We start from the raw sequence: 13,477 nt of genomic DNA on the forward strand, positions 1-13,477 counted from the left end.
AACTACTTCTTTGGTCGTTCCTCCTTAGATAATATTATCATTTTACGACTGGTTACGAATTGAGTCGAAGATCACCGAAAGCCGCTCTCTCGTAACAGATAAATCATAGAGAACACAAAGTGAAAGGAACTGGTAGTTATACATGGCCGGTTCACAATGCACCGGTATCACACGACGTATCGGAATAGTGCGCTGTATCGAAATAGTAGGTAGAGAACCATCTACAATAGTACAGAACAATTTTGTTTTTTGACGTACCTCTAGCCTCTTCTTATTGCGCCCTTGCGATTGTGAACAACCACTCTTCGGACTAGTTTCTTTGATTTGGAATTCCGGCCTGCACAAGAATGTTTCTTTGGTTAAGTAAGGGACGTTTTCGGTTTTATAATGATATGGGTTTCTAAATGGTGGGAAGTTCTGCCTCAGAATGAAGTTGGCGATTATCTATATGCAGATGAACTAAGTTAACAGTTCATGATGTCTTGCTGGCTAAAAGTATTTGAATGTGAAACTGAATTCAAATAATTTTTTAAAAAGTAATTAAGAACGAAAGGAACCTTTTTACTAATTATAGATCCTCTTGGTACTTAAAGCATTCTGATTTGCTAGGCAAAAGTGAAAACTTAAACCCTCTTGAACACTAAACACACAATGAAAATGAAGAACCTAAAACAATAATCCTCTTGATATATATCCACCTAATAAAGCCCAATTACGAAAACATAATCTTTATCTTGACTGTTCCGAACCTCCATTCATCTTAGTCCCTTTGTTGTAGCTAGTGCACTGAAAATAAAATAATTATCTATGGAAAATAACGTAAAACTTCTTGTAACTGAAAGAGCTCTTTGGCAACTTTTCTCTTCAAATGTAGAAATGTCTGTAAGTTTACTTTATCCATAACAAATGGTTGAGGAAAGCCTGAGACCCTAAAAACAACGGGTGCGTTTATAAGATAACTATCTTTGCAACCAGTCATAATTTTCTCATTATTTGTCTTTACAGGGCGCATTTAGGAAATAATTCCAATCTAGGCATAAGTGCGTTTTTGGGTACTATGTCATTTATGCATGATTTTCTCAAGGCGTGTAAGTAGCACTGTTCTGTTGTTCTTACTGTGAAATATAAATATGCGGAATTTTGTAATTAATGATCTGTATTAATGTATAGCGAATTTTAAAAAAAAAGAACTTCTATATATCATTTTCTTGTTATTACACATCACTCATAAATTTACAGTGGACAGTGCTCGTTGAAAACAGGAAATGTACAGTAACAAACAGTCACACAGAAAATTTAGCTTTTATTGAATAGGTATAACGCTAGAGATCATTCATAGAGTGTGATATAATATTCATGGACAGGATGTTATGCATATCCAACATTTATCATCATTCTCTTACATTTGATGTACAAAGGTACGTGTTTCAATGTATCACTATTTTATTTGGTTATTTAGGGATACTTATTGAGGCATCCGAAAAAATTCAGTCATTCACTTCAATTTTTTTATTTCATATAATCTCGTTTTATATTCTTTGTGATGCATATATATTCCTAGTTCTTCAACATATCCATTTTATGACCTGGATCGTGAAACTGATCTTTACTTTTGTGATATGAATATATCTCCAGATGTTGAACATAACCATTTTATAACGTTTATACAGGTGATGGTATCATGAAATGGATCTGTCTGAAAAACTGGAGATACACTGGTCTCAAAAAAAATATGCAAAACAAACATTAAATGAAAAGTAGGGAGTCACAGATTATTTCAGATTCTTCGATAATATCCTCAAACACGTAAATATAAATAAGAACCCTTGTAAATAATACACTAATGTGCCGAATTAAAGCAAGAAAACCGTTATTTCCCCATCCTGTGCCTAATTCACGATATAATCATACGAACTGGCAACAGGTGTCCGTACGATCGTGTTCTGCATAGAAGCATTGGCATTCTGGCCAGTGGAGAACAGCATCAACAATCAGGAAAGGGCATCTGTCAAACAGGGTAGTCACACATCCATAATAGCTGTGTATACAGTCACAGAAGGTGCTCTATGGCACAATGAAGACGTCTACCAGACTGTGCCTTGGAGGGCCTTAAGAAGAATGGAAGTAGGTCAGTCAGAAATTTATGTAGCCCGAAGCTTAATTTGAATCTTTCTGTCATTTCTCGGATCTGGCCACAATGTATGGAGACCGGAACAGAAGACCAGGGCTGGGCCGACCACGCGTGTCGACCGTTATTTGGCCGTAAGGGCACTACGGTACCACCTTAGTACTGCAAGGCAACTAGCATCTGAACTCGGAGCAGCTATTGGATGTGTTGTATCCGGCCAAACGGTGTACAGAAGGTTCGGCAGATTAGCCTTTATTGTCGGAGACCTTATGTATGTGTACCTCAGATGTGTGTAGAAGGAAATGTCTAGAGCGGATTTGTCAACGTGCCACCAGGACAGTCGAAGAATGGGCCAATGTTCTTTCCGCAGATGAGTCCCGATTTGATCTGGAGAGTGACAGTCGACGCATTCGCATAAGAAGGGAACGTGGAACACGATTTCGGAATCCAAACATTGTGGAAAGATTCCGATATCGCCGAGGTGTGGGCATGGATTCTGGTGATCACTCGAACAGCTCTTCATGAAACTGTACGGATGAATCGGCAATGTGTCGCGACGAGATCTTGGGACCTCATGAGCGACTGCTGCGAGGTGGTGTGGGCCCAGGCCCAGACTTCGTACGGATGGACGATAATGCTCTACCTCATAGAGCATGGGTGGTTGATGTTTTCTTGGAAACGGAAGATACTGCGTGAATGGCGCGGTCTGCTCACTCTCCCGATTTGAAACCGATAGAGCATGTGTGCGATGCGCTAGGAACACGGGTTTCACCAAATCAGCATCCACCAACCACTCTCCAAGACTCGCGAGCAGGTCTACAGTAAGAATGGGTGTTATTTCCTCAACATGAGACTGATGACATTACTCACAGCATGCCCTGTTGTTGTTAGGCCTGCATTGCTGCCACAGATGATCAAACCCCATGCTGAGCACATTAACCAATTACCGGAATGTCTGTGCAAATCCGTTAGATTGGAGAAAACGTAGAAAAATTTTGTCTATTGTTATGCAAGTTGCAGTTGTTTATGTTTTGTGTTCTTTATGTTGTTTTTACGTTGCTATCACCTGTTCACACTGTTTTGTGATAAAATAAACTGAACATTGCAAAATTTCCGATTGTTGTTTTAATTTTGGACACAGTGTATATAAGCAAATATTCATTCACGTTACACCAGAAAAATCCTCACTACTCGAAATAATAAAATTATCATGACCTGTCAACAAGCTGGAGCCTTATTCCTGTTTCTTAAATATAAAAATATCTTTGTAACTGTTTATTGTTCAAATGGCTCTGAGGACTATGGGACTTAACATCTATGGTCATCAGTCCCCTAGAACTTAGAACTACTTAAACCCAACTAACCTAAGGACAGCACACAACACCCAGCCATCACGAGGCAACGAAAATCCCTGACCCCGCCGGGAATCGAACCCGGGAACCCGGGCGTGGGGAGCGAGAACGCTACCGCACGACCACGAGATGCGGGCGTTTATTGTTATATGTTTCCTGTTTTCAATGTGTACTGGGCACTGTATATTGTGTGAGCCATGTTAGTATGAGATCCTACATAAATGAACTAAAAAATGACCATAAGTAAAAGTTTCCACATTCGACAATAACACTATATGAAGTCTGATCATTGATTACAATATTGTGTGTAATTTTATTTTACAGTAAAGGAAACTGAGAAATGCAGAACCTTTCACACCAAAAAGTCAAGCATTAATGGCACAATGTACGAAGAATGTACGTGAAGAAAGAAATTATTTCCCAAAGCACATGGTGCTAAACATAAGTAAAAAATAGTGACTGGTAGCAGAAATAGTTCTTTATAAACTACAAAATAGAATTAAAAAATTCTACTCGTCTTCCAAGTTGGGTGATCAAACACCAGTATAGTCGTGAGTGGTGGAGTTGAAGCAGGACCGATTCATACAATCATGTCACTTGATGTTTATTTTTTGATCCTCTAAGGCATTTTCGGACATCTTTGAGGTGTGATGTAACAGCATCAGTCTCCTGGTTCTGCATTTGAGTGTCTGGATACGAAATGCCCATGTTAACTGGGCACAATCACTGTGGAACTTGGATAAATTCTCCAATCTCAAATCCACATTCAGTCCTAAGGGATTACCCTGGATTGAAGAGGCCGTGGGGTGAGTCTGGGCTACATGATGTAGTGGACACACTGTTTACTGAAAAGAAAGACTTTACACTCAGCTGGCAAAAGTCTTAGGATACCTCCTAATATCGTGTTGTCCTCCTTTTACCCAGCGTACTACAGCAACTCTGTGAGGCACAGACTCAACAGCTCGCTGGAAGTACCCTGCAGAAATATTGAGGCATGCTGCCTGTACAACTGCCCGTAACTGCGAAAGTAAACCAGGTGAAGGATTTTGTGCACGAAGTGACCTCTCGAATATGTCGCATAAATGTTCCGAGGGATTCATGTCGGGCTATCTTGGTGGCCAAACAATTCGCTAGAATTGTCCGGAAGTCCTTCAAACCAATTGTGAGCAATTGTGTCCCAGTGATATGACACTGTTGTTCAAGAATATAAAGTCCATGAACAGCTGCAAATGGTCTACAAGTAGCCGAACATAGGAATTTCCAGTCAGGCATCGGTTCAGTAAGACCGGAGGACCCAGTTCAGTTCATGTAAACACAGCCCACATCATTATATAACTACCAGTACACTGCCTTGTTAACAACTTGGGTCCGTGGCTTCGTGGGGTCTGCGCTTCACTCGAATCCTACCGTCAGCTGATACCAACTGAAATCGGGCCTCACATGACCAGGCCACGGTTTTCTAGTCGTCTAGGGTACAACCGATATCGCTATGAGCCGGTCGAAGTGGCCGAGCGGTTCTAGACGCCACAGTCTGGAACCCCGCGACCGCTACGGTCGCAGGTTCGAATCCTGCCTCTGGCATGGATGTGTGTGATGTCTTTACGACAGTTAGGTTTAAGAAGTTCTAAGTTCTAGAGGACTGATGACCTCAGAAGATAAGTCCCATAGTGCTCAGAGCCATTTGAACCATTTGTTATCGTTAAGAGCCCAGTCGAGGCGCTGCAGGTGATGTGTTGCTTGTCTGTTAGCACTGATAACTATGCGCAAATGCCGCTTTCCTCGGTCGTTAAGTGGAGTCCGTCGGCTACCGCGTTCCAGGAGTGCTACTTCTGCAGTTTTCGTAGGACAACTTCTGTGGAGTTTGGAACGCAGGCGATGAGGTACTGCTGGAAGTACAGCTGTGATGACCGAAAACCCAGATAATCCGGAAATATTCCACTAAATACAAAAAGTCTAAATGTTCAGCACTTTAACACTGACTGCAGTAACTGTAGGTGGAAGCTTGGGATGTGCACTCTTAGATGATTCAAAGAGAGAAGGCTTGTCAGTGCAAAACAGATGGCTGAGAGAGCGGATACATTCGCAGGCGCTACTAACCAGATGGTTACTATACAGCTTACTTGCTGTACCCCGGTACACCGCTATATTAATGTACAATGCTGGAGAAACAATGTGATTCACACACTCTGAGCTCCTTAATCACTCGGTACTAGACTAAATTTCCGGCCTAGTGATAAGCAGTCTATGTACTCCAACGACTACATATTTGCGTGTTATAAGAAAAAAAGGGAAAAGACCAAAGGACACAAAATACGAATACGGATAAACCGGAAATCCGGATTAGTGAGGGCCAAAAAACGGGGTTCTTGTTTACAAATTTCGAACTCCTTATTAACATTAATACTGTATGCACACAACATAATAGCACCTCTATGTCATGTACTGAATCAGGATTTTAACGTACTACTTAGTTTGTTTGTGCAATATATTCATTTAAATTCACTTATATTTCTATACATTGCAAAGTTCAAATGGAAACCCAGTTCTAAGCAATGAAGGGAAAGCAGAAAGGTGGAAGGAGTATATAGAGAGTCTATACAAGGGCGATGTACTTGAGGACAATATTATGGAAATGGAAGAGGATGTAGATGAAGACGAAATGGGAGATACGATACTGCGTGAAGAGTTTGACAGAGCACTGAAAGAACTGAGTCGAAACAAGGCCCCCGGAGTAGACAACATTCCATTAGGCTTCTCCTCGGTCACTTCCGGTGGAGTTCTCCTCTTGCCACCTGCGACGGTCGTTAGGTGCAGTACGGTAAGCTAGGATCCGTTTACCTTAAGGCTTTCCTCTTTCTTATTGAAACTGTACGCGTGTTTTTGTATTTCTACAGCTTCTCTGACCAAGCGCGTGTGATAGTGCTTCTCTACAGCCAGAACTTCCGTGTCGGCGAATTTCGTTACGTGGTCGATCTCACTCAGCGCGTGCTCTGCTACGGTCGATTTCTCCACCTGCCCCAAGCTGCAATCTCGCTTATGTTCTTTGATCCAGGTGTTGATTGGTCGTCCAGTCATTCCGACATAAACTTTTCCGCATGTGCATGCTATACGGTATATTTCCGACATTGCAAGTGGGTCCCTTTTCTCCTTTGCCGATCTAAAACACTCTTTGACCTTTCTTGTCAGTTTGAAAAGATATTGAAGATTTAGCTTTGTCACAGCCTGGGGTTAGAGACCCAGTCCGGTACACAGTTTTTGTCTGCCAGCAAGTTTCACATCAGCGCACACCCACTGCAGAGTGAACACACAATCTATTTCATAAAATATTGGCACCATATAAATGTTATGTGGGTTTTTAAAAGAACACTTTCGGTGATATGCAGAACTGTCAACAAAAGAGTTGTGCCAAACTATAACGTAGACCAAGTGGGTCTGTCGTAAATTTATCTCATTAACTGTTATCCCCACAAAAAAATGTTATTACAGTTTTCGGTAGAACTTTTAAGGTCCTGTTAAGAAATGCCGTCAGAACTTTTGTAGGAATTTATTACTTTTATATAACAAAAGTGAGTCCCCTATTAAAGTAATTACCTCATACAATGTTATCCTCACAACAAAAAAGTTATTATAGATTTCGGTAGAACTCTATGGGTGCTATTCATAACTGTCATCAGAACTGTTCTACGAATTTTGGTTTCTTAGAGAAAGTGAGTATCAGATTAAAACAATCACCGCATAAACTATTATCACCACAAAAATGGTTTTAACATTTTGAATACAACTCATCGGGTGCCATCCAGAACTACCAACAGAACTGTTATACAATTTTTTTCCCAAACTGAGAAATATTTTTTTTACTATACCAAAATTTTGCGGAGTTATTGTTTTCTTCCCGAAATTCTGCAGAACTATTTGTGTCTTCAGCAGGGAACTCTAGAACTATTGCATACATATCAAGAACTACGAAGAAAAAGTATATTTCTCGTAAAAGGGGTGCAAACTTCACGGAAAATGGTCATAAGCATTCCTTATTAAATGCAGTTGCTTTGTAAACAATTGCCTGCGCGAAACATGTTACCAGCATTTTCCATAGAACTCCTACAATGCTATCCAGAGCTGTCATCAAAACTGTTGTACGAATTTATTTTTTTCTATGGAAAATGTGGATCTAACATTCAAGCAATTATTGTATAAACTATCATCGCCACAAAAAAATGTTATTACGATATTCGATAGAACTGTTGGGGTTCTGTTCAGAACTGTCCTCGGAACTGTTGTACAAATTTACTTAATGCAAAAACTGACAAATAATGGTTTCCAACCAAAATTTTTCGAGTATTGTTCTTTTCTTCGGTAAATTCTGCAAAACTATTGAAATTTTGTACAAAGAACTCTAGAACTGCATATCTATCAAGACCTCTGAAAAAAATATACATTCCTGAATAAAAGGGTGCCAACTTCGCAGTAAGCGAAAAGATTTTCTCCTTAAATTGCAATTATCTCGTAACCTATTAGCTGCACAAAAAAAATATTATTAAGATTTTCTATAGAACTCTTGGAGTTGTGTTCGGAACTGTCCTCAGAACTGTTGTATGAATTTACATTTTGCGGAAATTGTCAAAAAATGTTTCCGATACGAAAATTTTTTCGAGTATTGTTGCTTTCTTCGTTAAATTCTGTAGAATTATTGAAATTTTGTACAAAGAACTCTAGAACTATGGCGCACCTATAAAGAACTATGAAAAAAATGTATATTTATCGAAAAAGGGGTGCAAAACTTCACACGACTCTCTGCCACCTATACGAGCAGCCTAGGTGACGTATGCGAGGCGGATGGCCGTGTCTCCACGTGACGCGTGGAAGTAGTGTGCCGCTGACCACGACGTTCATGGCATCCAAACGCCGCCGACTTACCACGCACTTGGCACCAGCATTACAGGTCGGCCTGCTCAGCACCCAGGGCTGAAACCGCCACCCATATGTCAGCGCCAGCCAGGAACAACTCAGAGGTGTATGTGTTTGACTTGCACAGCTGCGACACGTTATGTATGGCAATACACACATACCATGTACAGCAGTGCATTGGCGGAGCTGCTATTTGTACTCAGGTGATTCTTGTGAAAAGTTTTCCGACGTCATTATGTCCTCACGATTTGAATTAACATGCGGAATGGTAGTTGAAACTAGATGCATGGAACATTTCATTTCGGACATTACGAAAATCCTTATGGAATCAATATTCCGAGATCCACAGGGACAAGAGCGTGCCGAGAACACCGCATTTCAGGCATTACCTCTAACCGTGGACAACGCGGTAGCGGACGGACTCCACTTAAAGACCGAGGAAAGCGGCATTTGCGCATAGTTATCAGTGCTAACAGACAAGCAACACATCATCTGCAGCGCCTCTCCTGGGCTCTTAACGATAACAAATGGTTCAAATGGCTCTGAGCACTATGGGACTTATCTTCTGAGGTCATCAGTCCTCTAGAACTTAGAACTTCTTAAACCTAACTGTCGTAAAGACATCACACACATCCATGCCAGAGGCAGGATTCGAACCTGCGACCGTAGCGGTCGCGGGGTTCCAGACTGTGGCGTCTAGAACCGCTCGGCCACTTCGACCGGCTCTTAGCGATATCGGTTGTACCCTAGACGACTAGAAAACCGTGGCCTGGTCATGTGAGGCCCGATTTCAGTTGTTATCAGCTGACGGTAGGATTCGAGTGAAGCGCAGACCCCACGAAGCCACGGACCCAAGTTGTTAACAAGGCAGTGTAATGATGTGGGCTGTGTTTACATGAACTGAACTGGGTCCTCCGGTCTTACTGAACCGATGCCTGACTGGAAATTCCTATGTTCGGCTACTTGCAGACTATTTGCAGCTATTCATGGACTTTATGTTCTTAAACAACAGTGTCATATCACTGGGACACAATTGCTCACGATTGGTTTGAAGGACTTCCGGACAATTCTAGCGAATTTTTTGGCCACCAAGATAGCCCGACATGAATCCCACGGAACATTTATGCGACATATTCGAGAGGTCACTTCGTGCACAAAATCCTTCACCTGGTTTACTTTCGCAGTTACGGGCAGTTGTACAGGCAGCATGCCTCAATATTTCTGCAGGGTACTTCCAGCGAGCTGTTGAGTCTGTGCCTCACAGAGTTGCTGTAGTACGCTGGGTAAAAGGAGGACAACACGATATTAGGAGGTATCCTAAGACTTTTGCCAGCTGAGTGTAAAGTCTTTCTTTTCAGTAAACAGTGTGTCCACTACATCATGTAGCCCAGACTCACCCCACGGCCTCTTCAATCCAGGGTAATCCCTTAGGACTGAATGTGGATTTGAGATTGGAGAATTTATCCAAGTTCCACAGTGATTGTGCCCAGTTAACATGGGCATTTCGTATCCAGACACTCAAATGCAGAACCAGGAGACTGATGCTGTTACATCACACCTCAAAGATGTCCGAAAATGCCTTAGAGGATCAAAAAATAAACATCAAGTGACATGATTGTATGAATCGGTCCTGCTTCAACTCCACCACTCACGACTATACTGGTGTTTGATCACCCAACTTGGAAGACGAGTAGAATTTTTTAATTCTATTTTGTAGTTTATAAAGAACTATTTCTGCTACCAGTCACTATTTTTTACTTATGTTTAGCACCATGTGCTTTGGGAAATAATTTCTTTCTTCACGTACATTCTTCGTACATTGTGCCATTAATGCCTGACTTTTTGGTGTGAAAGGTTCTGCATTTCTCAGTTTCCTTTACTGTAAAATAAAATTACACACAATATTGTAATCAATGATCAGACTTCATATAGTGTTATTGTCGAATGTGGAAACTTTTACTTATGGTCATTTTTTAGTTCATTTATGTAGGATCTCATACTAACATGGCTCACACAATATACAGTGCCCAGTACACATTGAAAACAGGAAACATATAACAATAAACGCCCGCATCTCGTGGTCGTGCGGTAGCGTTCTCGCTCCCCACGCCCGGGTTCCCGGGTTCGATTCCCGGCGGGGTCAGGGATTTTCGTTGCCTCGTGATGGCTGGGTGTTGTGTGCTGTCCTTAGGTTAGTTGGGTTTAAGTAGTTCTAAGTTCTAGGGGACTGATGACCATAGATGTTAAGTCCCATAGTCCTCAGAGCCATTTGAACAATAAACAGTTACAAAGATATTTTTATATTTAAGAAACAGGAATAAGGCTCCAGCTTGTTGACAGGTCATGATAATTTTATTATTTCGAGTAGTGAGGATTTTTCTGGTGTAACGTGAATGAATATTTGCTTATATACACTGTGTCCAAAATTAAAACAACAATCGGAAATTTTGCAATGTTCAGTTTATTTTATCACAAAACAGTGTGAACAGGTGATAGCAACGTAAAAACAACATAAAGAACACAAAACATAAACAACTGCAACTTGCATAACAATAGACAAAATTTTTCTACGTTTTCTCCAATCTAACGGATTTGCACAGACATTCCGGTAATTGGTTAATGTGCTCAGCATGGGGTTTGATCATCTGTGGCAGCAATGCAGGCCTAACAACAACAGGGCATGCTGTGAGTAATGTCATCAGTCTCATGTTGAGGAAATAACACCCATTCTTACTGTAGACCTGCTCGCGAGTCTTGGAGAGTGGTTGGTGGATGCTGATTTGGTGAAACCCGTGTTCCTAGCGCATCGCACACATGCTCTATCGGTTTCAAATCGGGAGAGTGAGCAGACCGCGCCATTCACGCAGTATCTTCCGTTTCCAAGAAAACATCAACCACCCATGCTCTATGAGGTAGAGCATTATCGTCCATCCGTACGAAGTCTGGGCCTGGGCCCACACCACCTCGCAGCAGTCGCTCATGAGGTCCCAAGATCTCGTCGCGACACATTGCCGATTCATCCGTACAGTTTCATGAAGAGCTGTTCGAGTGATCACCAGAATCCATGCCCACACCTCGTCGATATCGGAATCTTTCCACAATGTTTGGATTCCGAAATCGTGTTCCACGTTCCCTTCTTATGCGAATGCGTCGACTGTCACTCTCCAGATCAAATCGGGACTCATCTGCGGAAAGAACATTGGCCCATTCTTCGACTGTCCTGGTGGCACGTTGACAAATCCGCTCTAGACATTTCCTTCTACACACATCTGAGGTACACATACATAAGGTCTCCGACAATAAAGGCTAATCTGCCGAACCTTCTGTACACCGTTTGGCCGGATACAACACATCCAATAGCTGCTCCGAGTTCAGATGCTAGTTGCCTTGCAGTACTAAGGTGGTACCGTAGTGCCCTTACGGCCAAATAACGGTCGACACGCGTGGTCGGCCCAGCCCTGGTCTTCTGTTCCGGTCTCCATACATTGTGGCCAGATCCGAGAAATGACAGAAAGATTCAAATTAAGCTTCGGGCTACATAAATTTCTGACTGACCTACTTCCATTCTTCTTAAGGCCCTCCAAGGCACAGTCTGGTAGACGTCTTCATTGTGCCATAGAGCACCTTCTGTGACTGTATACACAGCTATTATGGATGTGTGACTACCCTGTTTGACAGATGCCCTTTCCTGATTGTTGATGCTGTTCTCCACTGGCCAGAATGCCAATGCTTCTATGCAGAACACGATCGTACGGACACCTGTTGCCAGTTCGTATGATTATATCGTGAATTAGGCACAGGATGGGGAAATAACGGTTTTCTTGCTTTAATTCGGCACATTAGTGTATTATTTACAAGGGTTCTTATTTATATTTACGTGTTTGAGGATATTATCGAAGAATCTGAAATAATCTGTGACTCCCTACTTTTCATTTAATGTTTGTTTTGCATATTTTTTTTGAGACCAGTGTATCTCCAGTTTTTCAGACAGATCCATTTCATGATACCATCACCTGTATAAACGTTATAAAATGGTTATGTTCAACATCTGGAGATATATTCATATCACAAAAGTAAAGATCAGTTTCACGATCCAGGTCATAAAATGGATATGTTGAAGAACTAGGAATATATATGCATCACAAAGAATATAAAACGAGATTATATGAAATAAAAAAATTGAAGTGAATGACTGAATTTTTTCGGATGCCTCAATAAGTATCCCTAAATAACCAAATAAAATAGTGATACATTGAAACACGTACCTTTGTACATCAAATGTAAGAGAATGATGATAAATGTTGGATATGCATAACATCCTGTCCATGAATATTATATCACACTCTATGAATGATCTCTAGCGTTATACCTATTCAATAAAAGCTAAATTTTCTGTGTGACTGTTTGTTACTGTACATTTCCTGTTTTCAACGAGCACTGTCCACTGTAAATTTATGAGTGATGTGTAATAACAAGAAAATGATATATAGAAGTTCTTTTTTTTTAAAATTCGCTATACATTAATACAGATCATTAATTACAAAATTCCGCATATTTATATTTCACAGTAAGAACAACAGAACAGTGCTACTTACACGCCTTGAGAAAATCATGCATAAATGACATAGTACCCAAAAACGCACTTATGCCTAGATTGGAATTATTTCCTAAATGCGCCCTGTAAAGACAAATAATGAGAAAATTATGACTGGTTGCAAAGATAGTTATCTTATAAACGCACCCGTTGTTTTTAGGGTCTCAGGCTTTCCTCAACCATTTGTTATGGATAAAGTAAACTTACAGACATTTCTACATTTGAAGAGAAAAGTTGCCAAAGAGCTCTTTCAGTTACAAGAAGTTTTACGTTATTTTCCATAGATAATTATTTTATTTTCAGTGCACTAGCTACAACAAAGGGACTAAGATGAATGGAGGTTCGGAACAGTCAAGATAAAGATTATGTTTTCGTAATTGGGCTTTATTAGGTGGATATATATCAAGAGGATTATTGTTTTAGGTTCTTCATTTTCATTGTGTGTTTAGTGTTCAAGAGGGTTTAAGTTTTCACTTTTGCCTAGCAAATCAGAATGCT

The sequence above is a fragment of the Schistocerca gregaria genome, chromosome 7 (genome assembly GCF_023897955.1).
Source record: "Schistocerca gregaria isolate iqSchGreg1 chromosome 7, iqSchGreg1.2, whole genome shotgun sequence".
Taxonomy (NCBI): Eukaryota; Metazoa; Arthropoda; class Insecta; order Orthoptera; family Acrididae; genus Schistocerca; species Schistocerca gregaria.